This window comes from Entelurus aequoreus, linkage group LG20 (genome assembly GCF_033978785.1).
Source record: "Entelurus aequoreus isolate RoL-2023_Sb linkage group LG20, RoL_Eaeq_v1.1, whole genome shotgun sequence".
Lineage (NCBI taxonomy): Eukaryota > Metazoa > Chordata > Actinopteri > Syngnathiformes > Syngnathidae > Entelurus > Entelurus aequoreus.
In genome coordinates, this window is record NC_084750.1 from 37367153 (window position 1) to 37374652 (window position 7500).

General features: G+C 36.8%; 1 long non-coding RNA gene across 1 annotated transcript; it reads right to left on the bottom strand.

The window, feature by feature from the left end:
- Positions 1–3933: 3933 nt before the first annotated feature.
- On the bottom strand, positions 3934–6449 carry LOC133635690 (uncharacterized). Its single transcript, XR_009822113.1, has 3 exons — positions 6304–6449; positions 6185–6227; positions 3934–4325 (listed from the first exon to the last, which is right to left on the bottom strand). It is a non-coding gene; the product is annotated as an uncharacterized LOC133635690 (long non-coding RNA).
- Positions 6450–7500: the final 1051 nt, after the last annotated feature.

Here is a 7500-nt window from a genome sequence, read left to right on the forward strand (position 1 = left end):
ATTCATGATGTGTAATCAATACCATTGAGTATCATTACTTTGACTGGATCACATGGTTCGACTAGTGAGGTAAGCAGTCCATTTTGCATGTTGCTGTGCGTTGTAGGGCAAAAAGCCAAATTAATATTTTTGTTTTGCTTAGATATTTTGTATTATTGGCTTCCTTTTTGCTCAAACAATAATAATAGGGATACCTGCATCATATTGGTTTACATTGTCTAATGGTTATATTGTTGACAATTTTATCTATAAGTTCTGTCCAAAATATTTTGACATGATCGACAAATTACTACCACTCCCAAAAACGTATCGGCATCCGTATGTGCTTGGTATCGGAGCGATACCAAAATGTGCAGTATCGCCCACTTCCAGTGTTTACCTCGCCTATAGGCTTATGGGGATTTAGGGACGGCTGGCAGATGGCGGTCTTAATGTTAAAGAGCAGCTGTTCCCCTGTGACAAATAAAGGATCACCCGTGGATCCGATAGAGCTGTGCCGTGAACCTGGTTCGGGTTTTAAACCCAGTGGGTCCAATGCCAAATAGTGTCTTGTGCGCATGTGCGGCGGCGGCCTCTTGCATGTGGCATCTTTGTTTACATGCAGCCGTAATGCATTTCGACAAGTCCGATCGAATACTTGTGTTTTTGTACACAAAAAGATTGAATCAATCACTCATTACTCGTACAGAATCACGGGGTACGAGGCTGAAGCATTTCAGCACCACGGCCAGATCCACGACCAGAACAAAAGGCGGATTTGCTTTGCTGGATGTCAGGGAGCGTCTCAAACTTCCCTGTCGACACCAAAACGAAAATTAAAATCTGCTTTTATTTTTCAGCTCCTCGAGTAAATGTGTATGGAAGTAGAATTGTCTCACATCATCTTATATATATATATATATATATATATATATATATATATATATATATATATATATATATATATATATATATATATATATATATATATATATATATATATATATATATATATATATATATCAATATGATATTAATACATATGCATATATTAAAAAATATACAAATACAAATGTGGTATACAAATAAACAAATCATTTGTATAATTAAACGCGTATTTGTAAATATATTTTTGAGATTTGAAAATATATACAAATAAAATTGATGAATATAAAAATGTGACATACAAACAAATCAAGAATTTGTATAAATAAACATGTATTTGTAAATATATTTTTGAGATTCGAATATAAACACGCTTCATTTTGTATTTGTATTTGTATTGAATTTGCATCGGTGGATCGCTTTTTTGCTTTTGTGTCGATGAGACATTCCTACCACAAACCAGGGGCCGTACTTATCAAGCTTCTTAGAGTGCCATTTTACACTTAAGTCCTGAGAATTTGCGAAATTGAGTCCTACTCTCAAACTTAAGAATAAAAGCTTTTTATCAACGTTCTTAAGTCTAAGAATCACTCCTACTCTCCACGATATTTAAGAGACCTTCAGAGGTGTCTTAAGTGGTTAGGAGTTGCCAGCAGGGGATGGCACTGAGGCGAGAGAGACGTGCGCGAACGTTCAGGGAACGGAACAATGTTTTGTTTTTTTTTGATGACGAGCAGCTGATCAAACGGTATCGTTTAGACAGAGCGGATATTATTTTTGTCACAGATGTAATACTTTTCGATTCCTTGTTGATTTCTGCATGTGTCTGCAGTGGGCTAGTATATATAGAGCCACCCACACCAGTTTCAAATTAGTTGCCTAATTAATGAATTGGAAAGAAAATGTTATGACAGTAGCGTATGTGTGTGGCAGTGAGGTGAGTGACGTCAGTGAGTGTGTGGGCGAGAGAAGAGAGGGAGCGGTAGCGTGAGTGCCGGCGGGGACTAGTTTGTTTTGTATTATAATGTAGTTTATTGTCAAAATATACACTCCCATTGTCCACTTAAATATTTCGAAGATATTTCTTTATTCTTAGACAACGGATTCCCTTCCGTGATTGGTCATTTCTATGGACACAGAAATGACGTCACCTAAAATTCCGTTTACGGCACATAGTAATGTCGTAATTCAGCTCTGAGTGTGACACTTAAGATTCAGTCCTACACTTCGCTGAAAGTGTGAGTAAGACACTTGATAACTAACTTTTAAGTGCAGCTTTTAGCGAATAATTTATTTACTCTTAAGTCAACTCTTAGCAGACTTCTTAGGAGTAATTCTAAGAAGCTTGATAAGTACGGCCCCAGATGTACAAATAAATGTGGAGTTACACACTCCCCTGAACAACCAGCAGAGGGCACTGCAGCCAGAGCGGTCTGGGTCACAAGAGCATTATATGCAAAATGCACAAAAACAATCCACGTCTTTACAGACATTAGGATTTGTACCTTTTCAGAATGTGCTTTTTCTATTTTTAAACAAAGAGAACAATCTAAAGTCGTCTTTATTTTTAAGTTATTGTGCCGTGATTTTACCAGGCTTGCCCACTTGGGAGTAGATTTTTCTCCATGTGGCCCTCGATATAAAATGAGTTTGACACCCCTGCTTTACAGTATTATTTGTACTGTGTATACGTGCAGTATCTTATAGGTAACTATTGCACAGACAGAGGCGCAGATTGACAAAGTATTTTATTAGCTGCTCACGTACAGTAGAGTAAGCACAAAAAAGAGTCACAAATCAGAGGTGCGGGTAAAACAAACAAACAAAAATGGCACCGCGTGGCAAAATTAACTAGTAGGTAGAACGCGAAAAAACAAACAATAGTCAATTGGGATGGAGTATATAAAAGCTGGCATATAGAGAAGATAATTATTACTGCAAGATAAGAAAGTTGCAAGGGCCAGCACTTTGATAAAGAAGGGGAAAAATACAATTTTTAACTCAATAAAGAAGTAATAGCAAAGTACAAAGGTGGAGTCTCTCTTTAATAAAGGTTAAATGTATCCATTCCGTTCATCATTTGCATTGCTTTCTGCACGTAATAAATATTCTCTAGAAAATGTATTCATATTTTTGGCGCGGCTTTATTTGGATTTACATTATTTCTTCTTTTTTAACACATAATTTAATTATTTTGCATTGTTATTTGGCTACTTTTTATATCTATCTTTAGGATCTTTGACTTTTTTCCCCATACAACAAACATTCACACCACCAAAATGAAGAAAAAAATGATGCTGTCAAATAATTCTTTTATTTGGTAATCAGATTAATCACAATTTCAACAATTGTGATCAATCACAGGTTTTTACTCGCTTGAATAATTTCAGGTAAAGTTTAAAAAAGACCCCGATATTTTATTGTCAAAGTCATAATGGAAGATTTGTTGAAGGTTTGACTTTAATGTATTGCAATTATTTGCTCAAAACTTGGTAACAGATTTATCTCGAGTTTCGTCAAGGTTGATTTTGGCATATGAAATGACGTATTCACTGAAATCATAACACACAAAAAAAAATTTATTATTATTTTTCACAAATACTGGTGTCATATTTGTATACATGGTATCTGCTGAAGTAGTTGTGTTGTTTTTTGTTAATTAATTAATTAATGACCTTGAAATTGTGTTTTGGATTGTAAATAGCACAGCAATTCCTTATATGACCAAAAAAAATGTTATACATACATATATATATATATATATATATATATATATATATATATATATATATATATATATATATATATATATACATATATATATATATATATATATATATATACATATATATATATATACATATACATATACATATATATATATATATATATATATATATATATATATATATATATATATATATATATATATATATATATATATATGTATATATATACACACACATATATACACACACACACATAATATATATATATATATATATATATATATATATATATATATATATATATATATATATATATATATATATATAATTGTTTCCTGGGCATGACATTAAAGTGCATCCGGCAGTGGAGGCTCCTCTATGGGGTCTTGGGGCACTAGGAGGTTAACCCCTTTACTACTGTTACCCCAGGTGGCCCTTGGCAAAGGTCTAGTACCTGACTGCCCCCTAGCCAGGGATACGGTGAAGACCTCAACGGCGGAGCTGGCGGAAGATGGTAGATGTAAGAACTACCACAACGGCTGCGATGGCGGAAGAAGGCACCCCCACATCCATGTGGGCCCAGTTATGGGGAAATAACGACCCGAGACCTCAACGGTGGAACAGGCGGAGGATGATTGCTAACCCTATGGAGCGTCACAACGGCTGGGATGGCGATTGAAGGCTGCAGCAGAAAAGGGTCCCCAGTTGTCTTGGACTCCATGCCACTGGATCCTGACCCGGATCTGTCAAGGATTGTGTGGTGACTGTCTGTGCACCAGTCTCCCCACGTTAAACAAAGTCACGCACAGGCATCCTCCATAAAGGGATACCCCCTTACCATGGGGATTGTCATACTCGCTTCGAGTGACCGCCGATGATGATATATATATATATATATATATATATATATATATATTTTTTTTTTTTTTTTCCCCATACATATACTGTTTGATAAATTGTACAAACCCCGTTTCCATATGAGTTGGGAAATTGTGTTCGATGTAAATATAAACGGAATACAATGATTTGCAAATCCTTTTCAACCCATATTCAATTGAATGCACTACAAAGACAACATATTTGATGTTCAAACTCATAAACTTTTTTTTTTTTGGCAAATAATAATTAACTTAGAATTTCATGGCTGCAACACGTGCCAAAGTAGTTGGGAAAGGGCATGTTCACCACTGTGTTACATGGCCTTTCCTTTTAACAACACTCAGTAAACGTTTGGGAACTGAGGAGACACATTTTTGAAGCTTCTCAAGTGGAATTCTTTCCCATTCTTGCTTGATGTACAGCTTAAGTTGTTCAACAGTCCGGGGGTCTCCGTTGTGGTATTTTAGGCTTCATAATGCGCCACACATTTTTAATTGGAGACAGGTCTGGACTACAGGCAGGCCAGTCTAGTACCCGCACTCTTTTACTATGAAGCCACGTTGATGTAACACGTGGCTTGGCATTGTCTTGCTGAAATAAGCAGGGGCGTCCATGGTAACGTTGCTTGGATGGCAACATATGTTGCTCCAAAACCTGTATGTACCTTTCAGCATTAATGGTGCCTTCACAGATGTGTAAGTTACCCATGTCTTGGGCACTAATACACCCCCATACCATCACACATGCTGGCTTTTCAACTTTGCGCCTATAACAATCTGGATGGTTCTTTTCCTCTTTGGTCCAGAGGACACGACGTCCACAGTTTCCAAAAACAATTTGAAATGTGGACTCGTCAGACCACAGAACACTTTTCCACTTTGTATCAGTCCATCTTAGATGAGCTCAGGCCCAGCGAAGTCGACTGCGTTTCTGGGTGTTGTTGATAAACGGTTTTCGCCTTGCATAGGAGAGTTTTAACTTGCACTTACAGATGTAGCGACCAACTGTAATTACTGACAGTGGGTTTCTGAAGTGTTCCTGAGCCCATGTGGTGATATCCTTTACACACTGATGTCGCTTGTTGATGCAGTACAGCCTGAGGGATCGAAGGTCACGGGCTTAGCTGCTTACGTGCAGTGATTTCTCCAGATTCTCTGAACCCTTTGATGATATTACGGACCGTAGATGGTGAAATCCCTAAATTCCTTGCAATAGCTGGTTGAGAAAGGTTTTTCTTAAACTGTTCAACAATTTGCTCACGCATTTGTTGACAAAGTGGTGACCCTCGCCCCATCCTTGTTTGTGAATGACTGAGCATTTCATGGAATCTACTTTTATACCCAATCATGGCACCCACCTGTTCCCCAATTTGCCTGTTCACCTGTGGGATGTTCCAAATAAGTGTTTGATGAGCATTCCTCAACTTTATCAGTATTTATTGCCACCTTTCTCAACTTCTTTGTCACGTGTTGCTGGCATCAAATTCTAAAGTTAATGATTATTTGCAAAAAAAAAAAAAGTTTATCAGTTTGAACATCAAATATGTTGTCTTTGTAGCATATTTAACTGAATATGGGTTGAAAATTATTTGCAAATCATTGTATTCCGTTTATATTTACATCTAACACAATTTCCCAACTCATATGGAAACGGGGTTTGTACTTCCACCCTAAATTTGTGACGACAATAGGTTCAAGTCATTAAAAGGATACTCACACTGCAAGGTGTGCCGAACCCCACGCTCTTGTGATTCCACTAAACACACAAAAACATCAATTTCACTTTGTATTAAAATGCTGACCGATTATGACGCAATAAGATGAAGGCTTACCCGCCGTGGATGGAAAGAGACGCGCTGCCATGGTGCCAAACACACACACCTGCATCAGTGAAGCGGTTCCCCAAAAGGTTCCCATCACATGTGACACTTCAAAGCGTAGCCTGCGGGCCTCTGAAGGATGAAAACAGGAGGGAAGGCAAGCTGATGAAACAGGAAATAAGTATTCAGCAGGATCAAATGGAGCGATGCGAGACAGAATCAAGCTGATATTATTCCTCACCTACAAGTCCGATTTGTTCTTTATGAACGCACTAAGTGCTTACTGACAAAGCGTTCTGAGTGTTATCATTCTTTTGCAGCCTGCACCGCACATTAAGACATCCAAATTAACCTTCAAACAATACCAAGAATGATTATCCGACTGAAAGGACGCCAACATTTCCTCTCTATCTCAACCCAACTGGTGGAGACAGACGGCCACCCCGCAGAGTTCTGTTTGAGGTTCCTTCACCGAGGTTTTTTCCTCGCCTCTGTCGCCAAGTGCGTGCTCATGCGGGGTATATAAATAAGATTGACTTGGACCTCAGGATCCTCATGGAGGATTTAGTGCAGGGTTTGCTGTGTTTTACTGCAAAACTTCATCTGAATGCATTCTGTCATTAGTGACCAGCATTATTATCAAAGTAGGTTTTTCTATTTAATCTGATCGCAATTTGGAACTATTAATTCATTAAGATTGATGAATTTAAAATATTGGTGCTACATGGACCATTCCACACCCTTTGCATCCTCAAAAAATAAAATGTATAAATGCACTCTGAAATTAACTGTAAAATACACTTTTTTAGTCTGTTATATTTTAATAAATACGATTCAAAAGCTTAATTGAAAGTATTTCGGACAATGTAAAAATATTTGCCTGTGCCCAATTCTTCAAATTGGACATTATCATGAAATATAATTCATTTAAATCCTTAAAAAAATAAAACAATTACATTAAATAAATAATATATATATATATACACAGTACAGGCCAAAAGTTTGGACACACCTTCTCATTTAATGGGTTTTCTTTATTTTTATGTCTATTTACATTGTAGATTGTCACTGAAGGCATCAAACTATGAATGAACATATGTGGAGTTATGTACTTAACAAAAAAAGGTGAAATAACTTGAAAACATGTTTTATATTCTGGTTTCTTCAAAATAGCCACCCTTTGCTCTGATTACTGCTTTGTACACTCTT